This window comes from Dipodomys ordii, unplaced genomic scaffold (genome assembly GCF_000151885.1).
Source record: "Dipodomys ordii isolate 6190 unplaced genomic scaffold, Dord_2.0 Scaffold182, whole genome shotgun sequence".
In the NCBI taxonomy this organism is placed as follows: Eukaryota; Metazoa; Chordata; class Mammalia; order Rodentia; family Heteromyidae; genus Dipodomys; species Dipodomys ordii.
Window position 1 is genome coordinate 2,838,495 of NW_012267398.1, and position 6,000 is coordinate 2,844,494.

The following is a 6,000-nucleotide window of genomic DNA, read 5'->3' on the forward strand; positions in this document are numbered from 1 at the left end:
GTCTGGGCTGGCTTTTAACTTTGAACCTCAGATTCAGCCTCCTGAGTATCTAGGCTTACAGGCCTGAGTAGCCAACACCCAGCTTACAATTTAAAAAAAAATTGGGGGGGGGAAGAGTATAGTTGTAGAGGTGGTAGGGAAGGGATGGTACGGGAAAAACAAAGGAGGAGGCAACAATGCTTGCTAAGAAATGTACTCATTACCTTGTTCATGTAACTGTAATCCCTCTGTACAGTATTTTCACAATAAAAAACTTATTAAAATTTGTTAAGGGAGGAAAGAGCCTCTACAGGATTAACAAAATATAAATCCTCCCTGAAAACATATAAATAAAACACTAATAAAAACATTAATTTTTTCAACAAATAACAAATGTTCTCCCTTATTACAAGTTATAAATAATGTGCAGATGAGGCTTTTAAGAATGGCACCATTATGCAATTTTCTTTCTGTGTACAGCAGAGGAAGGGAAGGAGGAGGGGAAGAGGAATGGAAGCAGGGAGGCATGGGAAGAGGGAGAAAGAGGGAGGGGGAAGAGGGGGGAGAGAGACAGACAGACAGACAGAGACAGACAGAGAGATTAAAAATTACTGGACTACCTACTTCTCAGGAGGCTGAGAACTGAGGATGGTAGTTCAAAGCCTTCTACTCCTTCTGAGGGTCAGATGGGCCTCCATACCAACTTTGTATTTACTACATTAAAAAAAAGTATGTAGGCTGGGAATGTGCCTAGTGGTAGAGCGCTTGCCTAGCATGCATGAGGCCTTGGGTTCGATTCCTCAGTACCACATACACAGAAAAAGACAGAAGTGGCATGTGGCTCAAGTGGTAGCCTTGAGTAGAAGCAGCTCAGGAACAGTGCCAGGCCCTGAGTTCAAGCCCGAGGACTGGCAAAAAAAAAAAAAAAGTATGTAGCCGGGCTCTCGTGACTCAGGTCTGTAATCCTGGCTACTCAGGAGGCTGAGATCTGAGACTCTGTTCCAAGCCAGACCAAGCAGGAAAATGAATGAGACTCATCTCCAGTTAACCACAAAAAGCCAGACATGGAGCTATGGCTCAAGTGGTAGGGTAACTAGCCTTGAGCAAAAAAGCTCAGAGAATATCCTGGCCCTGAGTTCAAGTATAATCAACACTTATAAACCTGGTCTAGGGAGTATGTTTCCATAGTTACAGCACGTACTTGACTAGAATGCACAAGACCCTGGGTTCAAACTCCAACACCACCACAACCACCACACACAGACAAAAAAGCAAAAAGCCTAAATGCCTGTAAAGATACCTATTATACTCTGACATAAGATTTTATAACATCACAATAGCAATTTAAACAAAACAAAATCTGAGCCAGGTACAAGTGGCTCGCACCTATAATCACAGCCACTCAGGTGGCTGAGATCTGAGTATCACAGTTTGACTCCAGCAGGAAGGAGCAGGAAAAGCCCGTGAGAGTCTCATCTCCAAATAAACTACTCTTCTCCTGCCCCCCAAAAAGCCAGAAGTAGAGCTCTGGCTCAAGTGGTAGAACAATAGCCTTGAGCAAAAGCAGCTCAGGAATAGCACCCAGACTCTGAGTGCAAGCCTCAGGACCGCAACAAAAAACAACCACCTCAAGAACAAAAACCACCCTGAATCCATTATTACAATTTTTCTACGAAGAAAAACTCAGAAAGCTTTGCTACTTATTCTTTTCCATACTTTATGAAACAATACCAACCTCACCTAAACCTTTCCAGACATTAAAAAGAAATTATCAGGGGCTGGGAAGGTGGCTCAGTGGTAGAGCACTTGCCTTGCATGCCTGAGGCCCTGGGTTCGATTCCTCAGCACCACATAAGCAAAAAGAAAAAAAGCCGGAAATGGCGCTGTGGCTCAAGTGGTAGAGCACTAGCCTTGAGCTGAAGAGCTGAGGGACAGTGCCCAGGCCCAGAGTTCAGGACCCCCAACCAGACACCCCCCCCCAAAAAAAGAAAGAAATATCAGCCAGGCAGCAGTGGCCCATGCCAGAAAGCTGAGATCTTAAGATATGAAGCTAGCCTACCTAGGCAGAAAAGTCAGAAAGCCTCTTATCTCCAATTAACCGAGGTAAAATTGGATTGGAGGCAGAACTTAAGTGGTAGTGTACCAATTACTAGCAGAAAAACTCAAGCAGGAGTGTAAGGTCCTGATTTCAAGTTCTGGTACTACTGGCACCAAAAAAGGGAAAGAAGGAAGGAAGGAAGGAAAGAAAGAAAGAAGGAAGAAAGAAAGGAAGGAAGGAAGGGAAAGAAAAAGAAAGAAAGAAAGAGAAAGAGAGAGAGAAAGAAAGAACACTGTGTAGCTATAAAGTCTGAATATTTGATCCAAAATATGATGATGGTACTTTTAAGTAGGGTTTATTCCAAACTGCAAAAGTTAATATTTAAAGACCATAAATTCAACTCATAACACTCATTCCCAGCAAAACATATAATTCACAACAAATTTAATTGACAACACCCATTCACAACAAAACCTTTGCAAACTAGAATTAAAAGACCGAAAAGTGATTGCCAGATTATGAGATAGGATCCTGAACAAGTTTGTTCTTTTGCTATTAATAAGCATTTTTAAGTCAAATGATGAAAATTTATATAATATATAATATGCAGCAGTATAATATGAGCATTAACTTTCTGACTTTGATAACTGCACTGTGTTAGTTTAAGAGAATGACAGACCCAAAAATGAAGGGGAAAGGGGCTGGGAAGATGGCTCAGTGGCAGAGCGCTTGCCTTGCATGCCTGAGGCCCTGGAGTTCAATTCCTCAGCACCACATAAGCAAAAAGAAAAAAGCCGGAAGTGGTGCTGGGGCTCAAGTGGTAGAGCACTAGCCTTGAGCTGAAGAGCTGAGGAACAGTGCCCAAGCCCAGAGTTCGGGCCCCACGACCGGATCCAAAAAAAAAATTATATATTAAAATGTCAATGCCCAAAAGTAGTCTCATTAGAACACATTACTCTCCTGTATATATATGTATCTGTCTTCTTGATGAACTGGCACATGTTCAATAATTGTGACAGACTATGAACTACGAAAAGTTAAGATTTCCACCACTTTCTGGGTTTTTTTTTTACAGAGAAACATTGCCAACTTCTGCCATCCATACACACATACATACATATGTGAAAAGGAAATGAACTTTAAAAAATGTTCACAACAGTAATTTAAAACATAGTAAAATGTTCACAGTAGCAATGTATTCAATAGTAACTTGCATGTATGTTGCAAATTGCATACAATATATTTCCATAAACAGACTGTATTTTTTAAAAAACAGTATAGGTCTGGGAATGTGGTTTAGTGGTAGAGTACTTGCCTAGAATGCATGAAGCCCTGGGTTCAATTCCTCAGTACCACAAACAGAAAAAGCTGAAAGTGGCACGGTGGCTCAAGTGGTAGAGTGCTAGCTAGCCTTGAGCAAAAGCTCAGGGACAGTGCCCAGGCCGTGAATTCAAGACCAAGGACTGGCAAAAAAAAAAAAAAGTATATAGTCAGTTATCTGTATTCTCAAATTCCACATGCACAATTTTAACCCACCACATATAGGGAATATACAGAAAAGGAAAAAAAATGAATGTGTAGGGCTGGGAATGTGGCTTAGTGGTAGAGAGCGTAGAGAGCTTGCATAGCATGCATGAAGCCCTGGATTCAATTCCACAGTACCACATAAACAGAAAAAGCCAGAAGTGGTACTGTGGCTCAAATGGTAGAGCACTAGCCTTGAGCAAAAGAAGCTCAGGGACAGTGCCCAGGCCCTGAGTCCAAGCCCCAGAACTGGCAAAAAATGAAAACAATAAGCAACAAAAACAACACAAATGTGTATTCTGAGCAAATACACCATTCTGTAAATGATACAACTATTTACATAGCACTTACATTGTACTGGGTATTACTAGTAATCTAGAGATAAAGTATTCAGAAACATATGCATAGGTTACAGGTAATTACTATATCATTTTATGTAAGAGACTTGAGCATTGAGGATTTTGGTGCTCCTGGAACCCATCTTCTGGGATACCAAGGAATGAGTGTATATTTATATTTTAGAATAAAAAATGCCAGAAGTGGCACTGTGGCTTAAGTGGCAGAGTGCTACCCTTGAGCAAAAAGCTCAGGGGCAGTGCCCATGCCCTGAGTTCAAGCCCCAGGACTGGCAAATAAATAAGTAAGCCATGTGTGATGGTACATATTTGTAAACCCAGTGCTCAGGGGCAGAGTATCTTGAGTTAAAGTTAGCCTGAGTCACATAGCTAGCAAGACTATGTCTCATAACAAGAGAAAAAGTAAACCACGATGTTATCAACATTGTTAAATACTCCAAACAATACTTTAAGAAGCTGCCAAAGAACAAATGCAGCATATGATTTACTTACCTAATTTTGTATATTCTCTCTGTATAGGTATACCTTGTGTATAAGTGCATATGCATATAAGTATGTTGTATTTATAATTCAGAGACACATAAAGTATAAAAAGACACATGGGAAATAGTAACTATCAAACTAAAGTCTGCCTCTTATATAAAATCAACATTCAAAAATCTGTGTGTCTAAGGGGAAAAAAAATCAGGAAAACAATTCTCAATAGCCTTAAAAACAACAGTATACTTAGGTATTAACCAAGAAAGGGAAAAACCTCCACTGAAAACCATGAAGAAAAATACTGACAACACCAAAAGATGGAAAGACCTCCCATGCTCATGGACTGGCAGAAAATAGCCATGTTCCAAAAGCAATTTACAGATTCAATGCAATACCGACTAAAATCCCAATGCCATTCTGCACAGAAATACAGAAATAATCCAAAAATTCTTGTGGAAGTATGAAAAGACTCCAAGTAGCAAAAGCAATCTCCAATAAAAACAGCAACACTGGAGGTATCATTGTTTTGTTTTGTTTTGGTCCAGTCGTGGGGCCTGAACTCTGGGCCTGGACGCTGTCCCTCAGCTCTTCAGCTCAAGGCTAGTGCTCTACCACTTGAGCTACAGTGCCACTCTGGCTTTTTTCTTTTTGCTTATGTGGTGCTGAGGAATCGAACCCAGGGCCTCATGCATGCAAGGCAAGCGCTCTACCACTGAGCACCTTCCCAGCCCTGGAGGTATCATTATACTGGACTTCAAATTATATTACAGAACCATGGTAACAAAAACAGCTTGGTACTGGCACAGAAATAGACCCAAGACCAATGCAACACAATAAAAGATCGAGGAATAAAGCCACACAGGCAGCAATCCTAGCTAGTCAGGAGGCTGAGATTTGAGGACTGTGGTTTCAACCCAGCCCAGGAAGAAGTGTCCATGAGATTCATCTCCAATTAACTACCAAAAGAGACAGACAGAGAGAGAGAGTGGAGAGAGAGAGAGAGAGAGAGAGAGAGAAAACGCCAGAAGTGAATCTGTGGTTCAGGTGGTAAAGCATTTGCTATGAGCAAAGAAGTTCAGGGACAGTGTCCAGGCCCAGAGTTCAAGCCCCAGGACCAACACAAACACACACACACACAAAAAAAACCCTAAAACAAATTTTAAAAATTTTTTAAATTCCACATACCTATATCCATTTATTTTGTCAGAGAACACGAACACACACACACACACACACACACACACACACACACACACACACACACACACACACACACGAGAAAAGGCAGCCTCTTCAATTAAGTTGAGGAAACTGTTGATTCATTTGCAGACTATAATCTCTCTCACCCAGGACAATGCATGAGAATAGAAGAATAAGACCTGCTGAAATTGTCTTAAGGGGGAAAAGCGTCAGAAGAAATGCTAGGGTTTAATTGCCATACTCTGTTTGCACAAGTTCACAGGGAACTGCCCCTCATACAACTAATGTATTTTAATTAATTAATATAAATAACTGGAGGAGAGAAGGAAGTAAAAAGAAATGGGTTCAACACAGCATCAACTGTCCTGGTGATTTTTCTCCTCCCTCAGGAGGCTGAGATCTGGTACCTGCAGTTCAAAGTAG